The sequence below is a fragment of the Saimiri boliviensis genome, chromosome 1 (genome assembly GCF_048565385.1).
Source record: "Saimiri boliviensis isolate mSaiBol1 chromosome 1, mSaiBol1.pri, whole genome shotgun sequence".
NCBI lineage: Eukaryota > Metazoa > Chordata > Mammalia > Primates > Cebidae > Saimiri > Saimiri boliviensis.
This window is the reverse complement of record NC_133449.1, coordinates 53,164,770-53,184,204: the sequence shown is the minus strand read 5'-3', so window position 1 is coordinate 53,184,204 and position 19,435 is coordinate 53,164,770. Positions and strand designations below refer to the sequence as shown.

Here is a 19,435-nt window from a genome sequence, read left to right as displayed (position 1 = left end):
AGCCAAAGTCTCAGGCGGGTCTCAAAGCTGGCAAGTTTAGATTAAGTGATGTTTAGTCTGGGTGGGATGTTGATCATGCATTTTCTTTCTTTTTTCTTGCTCTAAAGGACGTGACTAGGGCCGGGTGTAGTGGCTCATGTCTGTAATCTTGGCACTGTGGGAGGTCAAGGTGGGAGGATTGCTTGACCCTGGGAGTTCAAGACCAGCCTAGGCAACAAAGCGAGATCTCATCTCTGTGTTCGAACATAAATAGGTAAATAAATAGAAGACATTATCAGGACAACTGACAACATTTGAATAAAGTCTGTGGGTGGAGTGATAGTATTCCACCAGGGGGAATTTCATGTTCTTCATTCCTTGTCCACTCCCACTGCTCTGCTTGACTAGCCTTACGAAAATAAAAACAAATTAAAATAAATAAAATGGCAATTTTCTGACTAGGTAAACTGGTAATGTAAGAGAATGTCTTTTTTTGGAAATACACACAGAAGTATTTAGACAAAAAGGGGCATCATGTGTGCATCGTACTCTCAACTGGTTTGGGGGAAAATGCATATATAGAGAGAGAAACATAAAGTGTAATTAAATGTTAACATTTGGGGTATTTAGGTGAGGGCTATATGGAAGTTCATTTTACTATTCTTGCAACTTTTCTATAAGCCTGAAGTTATTTTAACATCTAAAAGTTTTGTTTTTTTTTTAAAGCCCTCCTGTGGCTGGGGTGGTGGGAGAGTTAACGTGAAAAGATGGGCGAGGGACTGTGTATGGAGAGGGGTGGGACAGAACCCTGGAAGGTGACCCCCTGGGAGGGAAGGGCTGAAGATAAACGTGAATGAAGAGAGGAGAAGAGGGAGAATAAACTGAATAATAAAGTCCCCCAAACAGGGCACCTTCCCACCGAAATAGGAGGGATTACCTTCAGGAAATGATGTGGGCAGACTCTGAAGTTGGAATTACAGAATTGAGGAGTGGTGGTTCACACCTGTAATATTGGCACTTTGGGAGACCAAGGTGGGTGGATCACTAGAGGCTAGGAGTTCAAGATCAGCCTGGCCAACCCCATCTCTACTAAAACATCTACAAAACCCCATCTCTACTAAACATACAAAAAGTAGCCGGGCGTGGTGGTGCACGCCTGTGATCCCAGCTACTTGAGAGGCTGAGGCAGGAGAATCAGGCTGATAATGAGCCAAGAGAAGAGGAGAAACCAAGTTTGCCAGGAGAAATATCATGAATTTGGACCTTGGAGAATGAAAATTGTAGGAGAATTAGTCAGGGTGTCTGGGCAGGGAGACCCAAAGCATGATCTATGAGGATGATGGGGATCCTGCGACTAAGGCCAGCCAAGCTTGAGTCTAGAATTTTGTGACCCCAGGTGCCCTTGAGCCCAGAGTAAATAGCTGGTGTGATTACAGCACCCAGCAATGTGTGCCGCATCACGGTGAACACTCCAGGAGTGGGTTCTCACAGGAGAAGCAGAAGGAAACTCCTGGCATGAGATTCGGAGGGGAATCCCCCTCAAGTTCTTGGGTGGTGGCAGCAGCTTGCTGTGGAGTCTCTGTTGCAAGCCTTTGGTTCGCAAGCACACTGGTTCACGTTTAATCACCACAAAAATGCTGCTTTGTGTGAAAATAATTCACCAGAGGTCAGGAGTTTGAGACCAGCCTGGCCAACATGGTGACACCCCATCTCTTAAAAAAAAAAACATTAAAGAAAAGAAAAGAAAAGAATACACGAATAGTCCTTATTGCAAAAGATTCCAAGCAAACAGAAGGAATACATCAGAGGCCTTGTTCAGCTCCACCCCCTAGTTGCACCCTCGAGGTAACAGGTGTGGACAGTTCATCTCCCTGCAGTCCTTTTTCACAGCGTTTACATGTGGCATAGTGGCCAGGATTGTGGGCTTTGGAGCGAGACCATCTGGGTTGACCAGTTACCTCCACTACCTACAAACTTTGTAACCTTGAGCAAGTTACTTACCCTTTTCTATTTAATGCCTCCATTTTCTATCTGTAAAATCAGGATAATGACAATCTAGACCTGATGGGGTTGTCGTGGAGACTGAGTGAGTTGGTGGTGACAAGAACCAGCATCTGGCATAGCCAGTGCTCAGGAAACGTTAGTGTGCGCGGGACGCGGTGGCTCATGGCTGTAATTGCAACACTTGGGGAGGCTGACGTGGGAGGATCACCTGAGCCTGAGAGGCCAAGCCTGTAGTGAGTTGTGATTGTGCCATTGCACTTGAACCTGGGTGACGAAGTGTGAAGATCCTATCTCAAAAAAAAAAAAAAAAAGATAAATCTCATTATCTGTCAACATATGAAGACTGATTTTCTTGCTTGCTTGCTTTTTTGCTTTCTTTACTTTCTTTTCTTTTTTTGAGACAGGGTCTCACTCTGTTGCCCAGGCTGTAGTGCAGTGGTGCGATCATGGCTCAGTACGGCCTCAACCTCCCAGGCTCAGGAGATCTTCTCACTGCAGCCTCCTGAGTAGCTGGGACTACAGGAGCATGCCACCACCACCACCCTCTCCCCACGGTGGCCAATTTTTGTATTTTTTGTAGAGATAGGGTCTCACCATGTTGCCCAAACTGGTCCTGCCTCAGCCTCTCAAAGTGCTGGGATTAGAGGCATGAGCCACCGTGCCTAGCCCTATTTCCTTTCTTAAAAACCATAAAAAGAGTCCTACTCTGAATATTTTTATCAATAGCCTTCTTAGTTTTGAGCAATAGATATCAGCTGATTGAGATCAGAAAAGGGATTTCTTTAAAGGACACTGGGGTGGTTCCCAGTCTCACTGGGAAGGCTATGAACTCAAACTGTGGAGACCAGGCAGCAGCCCAGTCTGCGGCCACAATAGTCACAAAACCAGAATGGTGAGGACATTGTGCTTTGATGTTGCTGACATTTCCAGCTTCCAGAGTGGGAGGTGAACCCTGCATCCTGCCAGGGCGCACGGAGAAGCGGGATTCCTAAACTCAGGACAGGAGTTCAGATGCCCGGGGCAAGTATATCCCTGAATAGTTTATTATTCATTGGAGCCTTTTGTGCCCATGTGAACGATCTCATTCTTCTTCTTTTAACATCAACATTTTTTGTAGAGATAGGGTCTCACCATGTTGCCCAGACTGGTCCTGCCGAGTAGCTAGGATTGACTGTTTAGCACAGGCCACTGCACCCAGCACATATTTTTTTGAGCATTTACTTGTGCCAGGTGCTCTGCAGTGGTTCTCAGCCCAGCTGCACATTGGAATTACTTGGGGAGCTTCGATGATTTGGAGGGTCCAGGCCAGACCTAGTGGTAGGTCCCAGACATCAGGACTCTTTTTTTTAAAAAAGAGACAGAGTCTCACTATGTTGCCCAGACTGGTATCAAACTTTTGACATTAAGTGATGCTCCCACCTTGACCTCCTAAAGTGCTGAGATTACAGGTTCAAGCCACCACACCCAGCCCAGACTTTATAAGGTTCCAGGCAATTCCAATGTGTAGTCAAGGTTAACAACCACAGCTTCTAGAGGATAGTGTATTTAATAATCACCTCCCTCGAGTAGGTGATGTTATTTTGTATTTAGATGGGAAACCAAGCCTGAGGAATCATTCCTGCCTTGCTTTAGGTCACCCTGTAAGTGAGGCATTCCCACTGCCCAACCCCTTCCCCTAACTGCAGTGGCTGCTGCTGCCGACCTGGATGGGGAGGAGGAGCAAGCCTGTTTCTCAGCCCCCAGCACTCCCCAGCCACACCAGCCTACTCCACAGTCTCAAGGCCTGGCCCGCAGGTTTCTCTGCCTGAGTTGCTGTTACCCCTCATTTCTCACTTGGACAGTTTCCACTCACTGCCCCCAGCCTAAGTGAGGCCTCCTCTTCTTTTTCCTTTATGATACTGAAAGAGTATATGATCGTATATGTATTAATATTGTTTTGATTCTCTGGTGGCTGGCACATAGTAGACACTCAAGAGATTAGTGGATGGGGAGAAAGGCAAGAATAAACACATGCACAGGTGGGAAGTCAAGTGAACGCCCTCCTCTGAGAGTGCTGAGGAGTCAGAACAGACAAAAGAGTGGCCTGTTTTCAGGTGCACATGAGGGGCTTGGACCAGCTGAATGTGCTCTTGCTCAGAGTTGGGGTTACTGTCTGGAAATGGAGGCAAAACTTACTGAGCAGGGCGAGACCTTGTCTCTACAAAAAAATGTTTTTAATTAGCCAGGTGTGGTGGTGCATACCTGTAGTCCCAGCTACTTGAGAGGCTGAGAAGAGAGGATACAAACATTTTAATTAAAAAAACAAAACAAAAATAAAACAAAACAGAGGCCTGGCCAGGCACAGTGGTTCATGCCTGTAATCCCAGCACTTTTGGAGGCCAAGGCGGGCAGATGACATGAGGTCAGGAGTCCGAGACCAGCCTGGCCAACATGGTGAAACCCCGTCTCTACTAAAAGTACAAGAATTAGCCGGGCTTGGCAGCACACGCCTGTAATCCCAGCTACTCAGGAGGCTGAGGCAGGAGAATTGCTTGAACCCAGGAGGCGGAGGTTACAGTTAGCCAAGATCATGCCACTGCACTCCAGCCTGGGCAACAAGAGTGAAACTCCATCTCAAACAAACAAAAAGAGGCCAGGTGGGGTAGCTCCTGCCTATAATCCCACTGAGCCCAGAAGTTCAAGACCAGCCTGAACAACGTAGTGAGACCCTGTCTCTAAAGAAAGAAAAGAGAGCAGAGTGGAGGGGAGGGGTTAGGGTAGGGGTGGGATGTCCTGCACTAGCTGTGGCTGTCCAAGGTTGTGTGACCAGCACTCTAAGCAGATCCAAGAGTCCTGTAACATTGCAGGTGATTTCGGATTCTCTGCTGTGGGTCCAGCGCTATGGGGGATAGGTGATTCTCAAACATTGGAATTATTTAAAAAAAAAAAAAAATTCTGTTCTCAACATTTAAAAATAAGAAGCAAAAATAAGGCATGCTAGATTAAATATCCCACCAGGGTGACTCCCATTGGGGTGCAGAAGTCCCTTGCCTTTCTCTGTCTCTGCTGGAATTTCTTGTAAATGTGGTGTTGGTTAGAAAGTTTGTAGGCAAGCACTCGTCCTATTAAACGTTTAGGCACACCCGTGCCTCCTCTCATACCGTTATCCAGATGCTCACACCTGCCCCTGGTCGGCTTGGCTCAGGTATCATCTCAGCCCAGTAGCCAGTTTGCTAATGTGTGATGTGTCTGTTCCCTGGTGGAACTGTCACATGATGGGCAGTTCATGCTTATTACTAGTTTTGGGTGCATCTCACCTGATTTTCATGTTTGCGATTTAAGGAGTTGATATCTGTGGACGTGGTTGTTTGGTAGTGTGGGAAGGCCGTGTTGCCTAATGGGCCAGGGTGTGGAGCCTGGGCATGACAGCCAGCTCTGCCATGTGCCTCCTGTGTGGCCTTGGCAAGCTGTCCAACCTCTCTGTGCCTCATTTGATAAATGAAGAAAATAAGGCCTCGGCCGGGCGCAGTGGCTCAAGCCTTTAATCCCAGCACTTTGGGAGGCCGAGGCGGGTGGATCACAAGGTCGAGAGATCGAGACCAACCTGGTCAACATGGTGAAACCCCGTCTCTACTAAAAATACAAAAAATTAGCTGGGCATGGTGGCGCGTGCCTATAATCCCAGCTACTCAGGAGGCTGAGGCAGGAGAATTGCCTGAACCCAGGAGGCGGAGGTTGCGGTGAGCCGAGATCGTGCCATTGCACTCCAGCCTGGGTAACAAGAGCGAAACTCCGTCTCAAAAAAAAAAAAAAAAAAGAAAAGAAAATGAGGCCTCATTTTCTTTATTTATCAAATGAGGCTTGTGATGGTATTACAGGGTTTAAAAGAGCAGATACTGTTTGGGTAAAGTGCTTAGACCAGTGTCTGGCAAATAATTACCACATAAGATATTTCCATTATTGTTTCTGGTATGATTATTTTAATGATTCTACTATGAAACAAGCATTTTCTACCCCTCTTCAAGGTTTAGATCATTTGAACTAATACATTCTCAATGGGGGCAATATTGCCCCTGAGGAGGGGAGATCTAGCTGTGACAATGGTGTATGCCTTTCACTGGGCTTCTGTGCATAGATGTGCATTATCTCCATGGTATTAAGATTTTGGTGCCTGGCACAGTGGCTCACACCTGTAATCCCTGCACTTTGGGAGGCCAAGGCAGGTGGATAACCTGAGGTCAGGAGTTCAAGTCCAGCCTGACCAACATGGTGAAACCCTGTCTCTACTAAAAATACAAAAATTAGCCCGGTGTGGTAGCGGGCACCTGTAATCTCAGTTTACTTGGGAGGCTGAGACAGGAGAATCACTTGAACCCGGGAGGCAGAGGTTGCAGTGAGTAGAGATCATGCCATTGCATTCCAGCCTGGGCAAGAAGAGCGAAACTGTCTCAAAAAAAAAAAAAAAAAAAAAAAAAGATTTCGGGAATGGGGCCGCACAAATAGGCAAAATGTCTGCTAAGGCTCCTTATGGGACAGTGATGAAAGAAACACCGACGAACACTGATTTAACTTAAGGCTATCCTAAGATGAAAAGGCAGTCTACTAAAAGCCTGTTAGCATTTGCTACCGCTTATCTGCAGAAATCAAGATTTTTTTTTTTTGGTTCTTTGCAATCAAAATTCAAAAATAAATTGATGATGTGGCTGATACAAGACAACTCTCAACTATCACCATGCCTTTCAGGATGCAACAGAGCACCTTTGTTCTTCTTGTGGATTAATCTGATTTTGGTGCTGGAGAATTGCACGAGATTTTGCTCATTATTGAAAATGTTTCCTCTAGTGAGAGTCTGAGCAGCCTCCTGGTTATGCGGGGTGACCAGGGTTGGGCTCACCTGGCCAGGTGGCAGGTGCAAAGCAGGGTTCTAGAAGGAAGTCTGCTCATGGTCTCATAGAGGCAACTACTTCGGTGAGCGGTACTGGCTGCCTCTGCTCAGAGCGTTGAGTGAGGAAGTAGAGGTGGCAGAGAAGAGGGGTGCAGTGGGCTGTCGAGGCCGTGTGGGGCTGTCTGCAGGACTCCTCAGGAAGGTGCAGGACTTATGTTCAGGGCAAGAAAAGATAAAAACCTTTATTGCTACAAAGTCGGGTGGAGAACTGAAGCCCCCAGATGGTATATAGCCTTGAAAACCAAATCAAGTTGACCAACAACCAGTTACAGTCATGTGGTATTGCTGCGACTTCTGAATTTCCCGTTTGGGATTTTATTAGCTTTTAGTGAAAGGCAACATTGTGAAGAAACCCAGATTAGAATTCAGCTAATAAAACATCTGAGTGAGAAAGTGGGATAGGGGAGCCAGGGAACTATGTAGAAAATCATTCAGCAATTATTTGACAAAGTAAAAGCCCAAACACCTCTGTCTCTTGTGTGCTCCTTGAGCTGGCAAGTAGGAAAGGGGGTGTGGAGCCGGAGCCCAGCGAGAGGTGTCTGTGGCTCCCTCACTTCTGGTCTCAGGCCTGGAGGGTCCTCTGTTCTGAGAATTTTCCATAGGCAGGGGCTGGTTTTAGGCCCAGACAGACTCCCAAAGTTAAACAAATGAGCCTCCCTCGCTGGCCATGACTTTGCCATTTGGAAATAGCTTTGGGGCTCCAGAATGAATGGGGAGCCTCATGCAGACCTGACTGACATAGGCTTCGGCAGCTTTTGGGAAAGTAATAAAAATGAAACCAGGAGTTTGAGACAAGCCTGGGCAACAAAGTGAGATCCTGTCTCTACAAAAAATTAGCTGGGTGTGGTGGTAAATGCCTGTGGTCCCAGCTATTCTGGAGGCTGAGGCATGAGGATTGCATGAGCCCAAGCCGTTGAGGCTGCAGTGAGCTGTTTGTGATACTGCACTCCAGCCTGGGTGACAGAATGAGACCCCTTCTCAAAAATAAATAAAAATAAAAAAGAAGATGAGACAAGTAGTGGTCTAGAGAAGTGAGCACTTTGGGATGGCTTCCCAGAGATAAGTAGGTGATATAAACCTTGTCTTCTCAGCCCTGTAAAAAAAAAAAGGTTTTGGTTTTTTTTGTGGGGGTAGGGAGAAGTAGGGAGGAGGTTCCATTTCATCAAATCAGAAAGTGGACTTGAGAGTTTATAGTTTTTCCAGACTATGAGGCTCCACCCAGACTTTCTGTCTCTGCCAGTGCCGGGATGCTGCCTGTCCTACCACCTGTGCTGAGTCGGTGTCCCTAATGTCCGTGATGGTTTAGGCTGGAGTAACTAGAAAAAGAGCTAAGTTCGGTCGGTTCCCAAGGAAGAAACTGTAATTCGATCACCACCCAGCTCACAATGGTGATCTCAGTGTGTGTCTTAGCCATTTTGCACTTAAGATTCTCTGTCTATAAAATGGCAATCTGCTGATCTTAAAAAAAAAAAAAAATGTAGAAGAGACAATAAAATAAAATCCCAGCTCTACTGAGTTCTAACAGCCAGAAACCATGAGCCATTTAAAATTTAGTTTGTCTCATGTTTATGAGAAAGGATAAAATAACAGATATCTAAACCAACACCAGGGACTCTTTTAAAAGCTCAGATTCTAGGGCACCAGTTCTCAACTCTGGCTGCACATTAGAGTCAACTGGGGAGCTTTTGAAAAACACCAGTGCCCAAACTCCACCTCAGGCCAATTAAATCATAATCTCTAGGAAGGATTTCCAAGCATCTATATGGGTTTTTGCTTTTTGTTTTTTGAGTTGGAGTCTTGCTCTCTTCGCCCAGGCATGATCTTGGTTCACTGCAACCTCCACCTCCGGGGCTCAAGCAGTTCTCCTGCCTCAGCCTCCCAAGTAACTGAGATTACGGGCGCCCACCACCAAGCCTGGCTAATTTTTGTATTTTTAGTAGAGATGGGGTTTCACCATATTGACCAGGCTAGTCTGTTGGCCAGGCTCGAGATGAACTCCAGACCTCGTGATCACCATTACAATAAGGGACTGGCACTCCCAAGCCCTGTGGCCTGCTCTAATATTCTAATATGTTCAAGTTATCTTGCACAGAATGAAGTTGGACTCCTACCTTTTTGGGGTGATAAAATCTACCTAACACTGTACGTAGTAATTAACTCAAAATTGATCAAAGACCTGTAAGAGCTGAAATTGTAAATCTCTTAGAAGAAATTAAAGACATTTTTTATGACCTAGGACTAGGCAGTGGTTGCTTTGATATGACACCTAAAGCACGAATGATAACAGGTACTGTGGGATTCAACTGAGAGATAAACACTGATTTTAAGGGCCTATTTGAACCTAAAGTACCTCCTAACTCTTATGAAAGTTAAAGTGTATTCTCCAAGGTTTCTATGTTCAGTGAATTTTAATAACATTTCAAACATTAAGAAGCTAGAACTTATTTCTTAGGTATTATGTGTATCTTAACACCAGATTACTGAACATGACCAGGACATTGCATGGCTCTGTCACAGGTAAGCTGCCAACTCACTGTGATATTTTTAAAGCTCTTGATTCTTTGGTAGGTAACCAAGATTAGTAGAAATGCAAGTTCAGATTATGGATCAGAATCAGCTATATAGAAAATGTATACCATAGAAGAAAATAAATTCCAGCCAGGCGGGGTGGCTCACACCTCTAATTCTAGCACTTTGGGAGGCGAAGGTAGAAGGATGCTTGAGACCAGGAGTTCAAGACCAGCCTGAGCAACATAGCAAGATCCTGTCTATACGAAAAAATTTTTAAAAATTAGCCAGGCATGGTGGTGTGTGCCTGTAGTTGGAGCTACTCGAGAAGCTGAGGTGGGAGGATCACTTGAGCCCAGGAGGTCGAGGCTGCAGTGAGCCATGTTCACACCACTGCACTCCAGCTTGGGTGACAGAATGAGACCTGTCTCAAAGGAAAAAAGGAAAAGAAAGAAAGAAAAGAAAGGGAGGAAGGGAAGAAAGTAAATTCTAAAGAAATTTAAAAGTTAGAAGTTTAAAAAAAAATTGGCTGGGCACGGTAGCGCACACCTGTAATCTCAGCACTTGGGGAGGCTGAGGTGGGTGGATCACTTGAGGTCAGGAATTCAAGACCAGCCTGACCAACAAGGTAAAACCCCTTCTCCACTAAAAGTACAAAAATTAGCCGGGTGTGGTGGCAGATGCCTGTAGTCTCAGCTATTCTGGAGGCTGGGACAGGAGAATTTCTTGAACCTGGGAAGCGGAGGCTGCAGTGAGCCAAGATCACGCCACTACACTCCAGCCTGGGTGACGGAGTGAGACTCAAAAAAAAAAAAAAAAACATTAAAAGATACATTTAAGAGTTTTGAAAACAATGCTGAAGCATCCTATGACAGCCACAGCAAGTGATAATGATGTGATAATAGATCAAAAGAACACAAGGGAGGTCTCCTAAATAGACTTAAACTATACAGGGAGGGGTGGTTAAACTATACAGGAAGGAGGAGTTAGATACCTACCTCATGCCATATTCAAATACATCAACTGGATGAAAGATTTATTTCACTATTCCTTTTACATTTAATAAAGGGGTGCTTGCTAGTGGAAGTAAAAAATTCAAACAGTACAAGTAAAATGAAATTCTTCCTTGACTTTCTTTTCTCCTCTCTGCCTGGCTCCACTTCACTCTCACTGCTAACTATGTGGTGTGTGTTCTTCCTGGCTGGTTTGAATATATACATATACAACTACTATGTATTATTTTGTGTATTTTTAAACACAAAGAGGATTCTATTTTTCCTACTTGATAACTTGCTTTCCCCCTCACTTAATAGGATATCTCAGAGACCTTTCCAGATCAGTACATATGGGCTTACCTCATTCCAATTAGCCACTACGTTGTATTCCATATTAGAGATGTACCTTGTAAACATTCCCATGTTGGTAGACATGTTAAGAAGAGAAAAAGAACATACTTGAACACACCTCTGTATGTCCAAACTAGTCTTTCTCCAGCACAGATTCCTCATAGCAGATTTACTGGGTCTGATGGTATGTGTACATTTTTGTTTTATTTTTTTACAGGCAGGGTCTTACTATGTTGCCCAGGCTGGGCTTGAACTCCCGTGCCCAGGCAAACGTCCCACTTCTGCCTCCTAAGTAGTTGGAACTGCGGGCATGTCCACCACGCCCAGCTAGCATTTTAAATTTTAATAAATTCTGTCAAAATATTATCCAAAAAAAGACTTTGTGAAATTACACTTTCTTTTTTTTTTTTTTTTTTTTTTTTTTTGAGATGGAGTTTCGCTCTTGTTACCCAGGCTGGAGTGCAATGGCGCGATCTCGGCTCACCGCAACCTCCGCCTCCTGGGCTCAGGCAATTCTCCTGCCTCAGCCTCCTGAGTAGCTGGGATTACAGGCACGTGCCACCATGCCCAGCTAATTTTTTGTATCTTTAGTAGAGACGGGGTTTCACCATGTTGACCAGGATGGTCTCGATCTCTCGACCTCGTGATCCACCCGCCTCGGCCTCCCAAAGTGCTGGGATTACAGGCTTGAGCCACCGCGCCCGGCTGAAATTACACTTTCATGAATGGTATGGGAGTGATTCCCTTGCCAACTTTTAAAAAATTTAAATTAACCCAATGGGCAGAAATTATATCTCATTTTTAAACTTTTTTTATAAGCAGAGAAAAAAACTTGCAGAAGGTATTACTTAATTTTTTTCCCCTTTAGTCTATACACAGAAAGCTTCCTGGAGCTATCTTTGAGAACACGAATACTAAAATTGGAACAGTGCAGAGAAGATTAGCATGGCTCCTGTGCAAGAATGATGTGCAAATTTGTGAAGTGTTCCATATTTTAAACAACACATTTAGAGATTAAAAAAAGAAAAAAAGAGAAAACTACCTAGAAGTGGAATGGGATTAGGGTAATTAGGAGGATTAGTTAGACTTTTTTCTAGTTAGACATTTTATTTTTAAATTGAAATTGTAGTTTCAAGTTGTTTTAAAATAATACAATTTTAGTTTCATGTTGTCTTTTTTTTTTTTTTTTGAGACGGAGTTTCGCTCTTGTTACCCAGGCTGGAGTGCAATGGCGCGATCTCGGCTCACCGCAACCTCCGCCTCCTGGGCTCAGGCAATTCTCCTGCCTCAGCCTCCTGAGTAGCTGGGATTACAGGCACGCGCCACCATGCCCAGCTAATTTTTTTGTATTTTTGGTAGAGACGGGGTTTCACCATGTTCAATCTCTTGACCTCGTGATGCACCCGCCTCGGCCTCCCAAAGTGCCGTGATTACAGGCGTGAGCCACTGCACCCCGCGTTTCATGTTGTCTTAAAATAATAAACGCATATTGTTTTTGGAACTGGAAAAACAATAAAAAATTTTTTAAAAGGAAAACAAATAAAACCCTCTTGTAGCATAATTTACTGTTACGTTTTCTCTCTCAGTGCTGGGCAAGCCTAGAGTCGAGGGTGGCAGGGGAACTGTATATCAAAAACCTTTGTCTTCCGGCAGTAACAATACCATACTTCTGTACGGCCATGGGCAACTAAAGCTTGAGCATTTGGCATCTTGAAATGATGAACTCATGTGCAGAGAGATCGTTGTGTGCATCTGCACTCCTGGCCTGTTCATAGAAGACTGGGGACAGCAGGCAGAAATGTTTGTCAGCCCACATTCTGATTTTTGGTTTTTTAATTCCGAGACAGAGGCTCATTCTGTTGCCCAGGCTGGAGTGCAGTGACACAATCTTGGCCTCGACTTTCTTTTCCCCTCTCTGCCTAGCTCCACTTTGGGAGCCTCAGCCTCCCAGGTTCAAGTGATCCTCCCACCCCAGCCTCCCAAGTAGCTGGGATTACAAGCGTGCACCACCACATCTGCTTTTTTTTTTTTTTTTTTTTAAGGAAAGAAGGGGTTTTACCACGTAGGCCAGACCGGTCTTGAACTTCTGACCTCAAGTGATCTACCTGCCTCTGCCTCCCAAAGTGCTGAGATTACAGGCGTGAGCCCCTGTACCCAGCCTCCATAGTCTTTATTCTAGTTGCTCAAATGGTTTTCTCCACCTCTGTGCTTCTTTAACACAGTGGACATGATGTAAAAATTGAATGTTACCACTTTAGTTGGATCCTGGAGATGGATAATTCATTGATAAGGACTGTCATCTACTTGGATGCTTTCTTCAGCGTCCTGTCACCAAGAACATACTGGCAATCCATTCTATAATTCACTTCAGCACTTTATTCACTTTATTACTGACAAAGAAAGTTCCAAGTGAAGGTCCCTGTCCCTTTTGGATTCCTGTTCCCTGCCTGCAGGGGCTAGGCCAGTGGCCATGATGGGAAGTGAGCACACGTGGCTCAAGAACAGAGCCTGCAATTTGCCCATTGGGACTGAATCCACCTTGGTGGGAAGTCAGTGGCAATTCTTCCATCCACACACCACTGACCTTGCCCTGTTGGTGGCCATCTTGCGTGTTGGCTCTTGACCAGAGAGGCTCTGCAGTCACTCTGTGGGGCTGTTTGACCACAAAATGTGTCAGTGGTTGGTGGTTTTATGCCAAGTTAAAGATTCTGATAGAAGGCAGTTAAGGTGGTAGTGTAAAAGCTACGTGAACAATCATGGTTCTTGCATTTTAGGGACAAACAGGATGGGTACTCTTTGTAAGTCGTGATTTTATTTAATTTTCCAAAAAGTCCATCTTGAGACTTGTAATCCCACAGCTAGCATGTGACCAACACTATATTGAGAGTGGGGTTTGTGCTAATCCAGACTCAGCAAAACCTCTTTTCATCTCATCCAACATATTTTAGGGATCTCCTGTGGGCCAGGCACTGGTCCTGGTGGGGGAAGTTCAGAGATAACGCCTCCCTTCAAAGAGTTTCTGGTTCAATAAAAAGAACCTCATTTAATGCATGTACTGTAATTTTAGGAGAAAATTAATCCCAGGAAATAAACTTCTTAGGAGATACTTTGCTCTAGGGAAAAAAAATAATCCAGTCTTTTAAGGATTTGTTTTTAGGACAATATGCTTTAAATCATTCTCCTGAACGTGAATCTTGACACCACTCTCTGGTCAGAAATGTTCAGAACAATGGTGTTAAGGAGCTGCATGGTATTCTATCGCCCAAAACGTTTCAGCTGCGTTTACTCCTCAAACCAGGATTTTTCCCAAACACTTAAGAAGCATCTTCACTGATGCAGAACAAATAGGAATTTAAACCCACATTTTCATAATTGATTTTAGTACTCTTTTATAATCAGTGTAGGTGCAGACATTTTAAGTTTGTTCATCCCTTCTATAAATCTTGTAAATAAAGTTGATACTTGCATGTCACTAATGAATTCAATTCCAAGTTGCTGCCTGCAACCTACCATGCACACAAAGCAGTGGTTGCTGGCAGGTGTGGTCTGATCCTTCTTGTCTTTCATGCCACTTTGTCCCTCAGTCACAACCACCAAGCTCCGCCCACCACACCTGCCTGCACCCTGTGTGCTCTGCACAGCCCTGATTCCCTAATCATGCATAGATTCCTTCTTTTTTCTTCCTCATAGCACCTTTGGGCATTTATCCAAACATAGATTTTCTTTTCTTTTTTCTTCTTTTTTTCTGAAATGGAGTTTCCCTCTTGTTGCCAAGGCTGCAGGGCCATGATCTCGGCTCACCGCAGTCTCCGCCTCCCAGGTTCAAGTGTTTCTCCTGCCTCAACCTCCTGAATATCTGGGATTATAGGCGCACACCACCACACCTGGCTAATTGGTATTTTTAGTAGAGATGGGGTTTCTCCATGTTGGTCAGACTGGTCCGACCTCAGATGATCTGCCTGCCGTGGCCTCCCAAAGTGTTGGGATTACAGGCGTGAGCCACTGCACCCGGCCAGCTTTGTATTTTTTTTCTTTTTTTGTACATACAGCTGCCTGCTAGCTAGCCCTCTGAGAGCAAAGACTATGTCTGTTCTCTTCATCCATGTATAGAATGGTCATCATGGTGCCTCACTGATCATCAGCTTTTCCTAAAGGGTAGATAGATGGAAGTTGAAGTGGTAGGTGGGTGGATGGATGAACCGATGGGATCGTTCTTTCACCAGAGACAGTCCCTAACTTATGATGGTTTGACTGAACAATTTTTTGATTTTATGGTGGTGCAAAAGTGATACACATTCAGTAGAAACCATACTTAAGTACCGTATTCAACAGATTACGTGAGATATTCAACACTGTTATTAAAAAGGCTTTGTGTTAGGTGTTTTTGCCTAACTATAGGTGAATGTAAGTGTTCTGAGCACATGTAGGGTAGGCTAGGCTAAGTAATGATATTCGGTAGGTTAGGTCTATTAAATGCATCTTTGACTTAAGTTTTTTGGTGGTGGTGGTGTGGTGGTGGTGGTGGTGGTGGTGGTGGTCATTGTTTTTGAGACAGAGTCTTGCTCCGTTGCCCAGGCTGGAGTGCTGTGACGTGATCTTGGCTCACTGCAACCTCTGCCTCCCGAGTTCAAGCGATTTTCCTGCCTCAGCCTCCCAAGTAGCTGGAATGACAGGTGCCTGCCACCATGCCAGGCTAATTGTTGCATTTTTGGTAGAGACAGGATTTCACCACGTTGGCTAGGGTAGTCTCAAACTCCAGACCTCTGGTGATCCACCCACCTCAGCCCCCCAAAGTGCTGGGATTACAGGTACGAGCCACCACATGTGGCCCTGACTTGGTGTATTTTCAACTTAAAATGGATTTATCAGGATATAACTCTGTTGTAAGCGGAGGAACATCTGTACTTGAGTATGGGGTATTTTCTAGTACTGGCTGGTTGCAGTGAATCAGGTGTCACCTCTCAAGTCACCTTCCAGCAGGGGAGAGAGACGTATGAATACAGCATGTCAGGTGGGGATGGGCACTACGAGCAAATAGAGCAAATAAAGCAGAGTGAGGCAGGTCAAGAGAAGAAGTGGGGATGTTATTGTGCCTGTGTGTCAGGAAGGGCCTCATGGAGAACATGTGATGTCTGAGCAGAGACCCAAAGGAGGTGGAAGGATGAGCCATATCTAACTCATGGCTAAATTCTCAGTGTTCCGTGTTTGCAGAGTGATTTCCATCTGTGTGTTTCTCTGGTGACATCATGGATTTTAGTTTTTGTCACATCTATAGCTAAATACGCCAGGTTTAGTGGAGGAGGGCCACTGGGAGGAGGGGAATGGGAGGTGCCCTTTTTTGTGGAAAGGACAATTCCAAGGCAGGAAAAAGATATTATGGATCACATTTTTTATATCTTCAATTTACTTTTTATTATCTTGAGGAAGTAATAGATCATTTAAAATGTGAATTTTTTTACTTCTCCTCTTGAGTCAATATGAAGTTAATGAGAATAAGATTACTTTGCAAAACATTCTGGGCTTGGCAGGTTCAGCCTCATTTGTATGTCATTGATTTCTTTACATTTTTCTCTGCATCTGTTGTAGGATTTTACAGGAGTCATAGAATAACGGGGTCAAATATTTCTCTTAATCTGAAGGGCGCCACATTAAAACAGGGTGGTCTGGTTGTCAGTGTTTCCTCCAAGTGGGACAGATGAATGTTACATACCCAGTTCAGGTAGCAGGCAAGCTGTTTCCAATTGCCAGGAAGGCCCTTAGAACCAGCTGGCCTTTGTAAGTTAGGCTAGAGAGCAAATAAGGCAGTATATCTCTAGGCACCAGGTCAAAGAGGAAAGTTACTGCCATCTCCAATGGAGGGACCACAAAAGTGTGGAAGCCTGACTGACATGTTCACCTTCCTTTGCCTGCAACTGTGAGCACAGTTGTATGTGAGGCTGTGGCCCTTGTCCTGTTTGGGTACATGCATGAGATGGAAAGGCTTAGCTGATCCTTCTGCAGCCCTTTCCAAACTTGGTGTTTCAGTGGCAGTGCCGGTACTTGCTGGGAACCCTGCTGCTTTTCCTGTGGTCTGCCCTTTGCTCCTGCTCTGAAAAGGCACTGTTTGAAACCTCAGTGTTCTAAGAAGAGGGTTGGGAAACCACACAGAGGATGCTCAGGGACTTCAAACCTGCAAAATGCCAGGGCAGTAATTCTGAGTGTGGTCCACAGACCCCTGCTTCAGAATCATTACAGGTGCTTGTTGAAATGCAGACTCCCGGGCCCATTCCATGGTACAGAAGGTGCAGCATTGGAATTGAAGGGCTGTCTCCCAGGGCTGATACGGCACATACTCACAGGCAATGGCGAGCGACACCTTTGCATAGACACCCACTGAGGCAGCTATTGCATTTCCTGATTATGAGGTGATTTATTTCCTCTAAAAATGTGTCCTATAGCCCCTTCCCAGGGAGTCTAATTTGGCAGATCTTGGGTGGTTCCAAACAGGGAAATCAATTAGAATATTAATGAAATAGGAAACTGGTTTCATGTTTTTTGCAGGGATCTCCATTTGAGACATGGCTATCTCTTGGTAATTGCCTTATATTCTCCATATTCTTAGAATCTTGGCAGACGGAAGGATTCAGAAAGGCCCCACCTAGGTTGTGCTCAGGAGAACTGGATATAGTCTTCATAGGTCAGTGTTGATTCAGTGGTATTTCTTGAGCCCCAGTCCTGTGTGAGGCCCCGTGGGGAACACTCCCCGCCATGTAACCATTTCCTGGCTCCGTGCAGTAACCCAGCGGTGCCCTTCCCCTTGCCTCCTCTGAGAGGCCCCGTTCCTGCCTGGCCCCTTCCCCACACATGTGGGCGTTCCCATCTCCCTTCTAGCTTCTGCCCTGCTGGGGAGGCCGAGGACCCAGCACAGATACGGCCCCTGGCTAGAGCCCTGTGGTTGCTTCCCTCGGCAGGCATCTCCAGTAGTGCCCTGGGTTGGTGCTAGGTAGACAAGTGTGAAGGGCTAGGAGAGGGGGACAGGCGTTTTGCAGTGGCACAGTAGCCAAGACGACAAAGGTTGGAAAAAAACGGGTACAACTATCACAGTTTGCAGATTGTCTACCTGTAAAACCCAAGAAAGTCAAGTGAAAACCCACCATAGCCAGGACTCGTCCAGGGGAGGAAGTTTCACCAGGCCATTGAAGGAAGATTCAGACGACAGTGTGGAGGGAGGGCTGAGTTCGTCCAGCTTGTTCCCAGCCCTTTGTCCGTGTCTGCTAGGGCCTCTTTCTTCCATGGGGAGCGGCAAAGGAATAGTGACTTAGTGTTCTAAATAATAACGCAGTCACTTCCGGAGTGCTCTGTGCTTGCCGTATGCCAGGCATTGTTCTAAACATACATATCAGCTAATTTAACCTCACAACAGCCCCATGAGGTGGTGACTGCTATCGGCATCATCTCACCACCTCCACATACAGGGAGGGAAAATGAAGTGTGGAGAATCAAGGCAACCTGTCAAGGGTCACATGGCTAACAGGTGGCAGAGCCCAGGAACCCACATAAGACACCACCCCCACACACCACACTGCCTTCGTCACACAGCAAGATGTGTCTGTCTCCCAGAGGCACCTTGACTTCTGCACTCATAAAACAGGCCACACAGTAGGGATTCAGTCCACATTGTTGAATAGTTTTCCTCTATAGGGCAGTTTTCTGTCTTCAAGGCAAACAGTGGCCTGAGAGCTCTGAGAATGTAGGTATCCAGGGATCCAAGTGCTTTCTTATTTACTGAGAGATAGGCATGTGTCCAGTGAGAGCCTACCAAACATAAACTCCTCCTTAATAATTGATTTAAGAATTGTCTGCAACCACCAAGATGGAGACTATCAACAATACTTACATCAGTTCTGTGAGCTGAAAGGTGTGTGCACAGCACTGCCCATGACGTCTGTGACTTTTAAGTCAGAGACTTAAACTCTCTGATCTTCAGATCTTCACTGGTTTAAACAGAAAGACCTGGGTCAGTATTACCAACCTCAACAGGTCACTTTGAGGATTAAACGAGACAGCACATGGGAAGGGTCTCATCCAGTGCTGACTTGTAGCGGGTTCTCCATGAAGGTAAGTCTCTCCCTGTGCCTCCCAGGACGGGCAGCAGCTATGTGGGATATCACAGAATATTGATGCATTTTAGGATCTGCTCCCTACCCTCACCTAGCTTATAATTTAGGCAAGAAGAGTTTCTGCAACCCCAGACATAGAAATTATAATTCCAGGCCACAGCAGGGGAGACCCCACATGGCAGTGCCTAGTCCGGTCATTAGAGCAGGCATGACCTGTGCCCACAGGCCCAAATCCCTTGGCTGGAACAGTGATTTTACAGAGTTAAAAAATGTCACGTAAAAATCTAGACTTTCGGCCAGCATGGTGGCTCACGCCTGTAATCCCAGTACTTTAGGAGTCCAAGGTGGATGGATCACCTGAGGTCAGGAGTTTGAGACCAGCCTGGCAAACATAATGAAACCTTGTCTCTAGTAAAAATACAAAGATCAGCCGGGTGTGGTGGCATGCATCTGTAATCCCAGCTACTCAGGAGACTGAGGCAGGAGAATCACTTGAATCCAGGAGGCAGAGGTTGCAGTGAGCCAAGATCATGCCACTGCACTCCAGCGTGGGTGACAAGAGTGAGACTCCATCT

The 19,435-nt window shown here is 45.4% G+C and overlaps 1 protein-coding gene and 1 non-coding gene across 3 annotated transcripts in view; both read left to right on the top strand.

Moving 5' to 3' along the window:
* TCF7L1 (transcription factor 7 like 1) overlaps positions 1–19,435 on the top strand; it is a 181,602-nt gene that overhangs the window by 61,168 nt on the left and 100,999 nt on the right. The window lies entirely within an intron of this gene.
* LOC120362070 (U6 spliceosomal RNA) lies at positions 11,654–11,758 on the top strand. Its single transcript, XR_005578072.1, has one exon. It is a non-coding gene; the product is annotated as a U6 spliceosomal RNA (small nuclear RNA).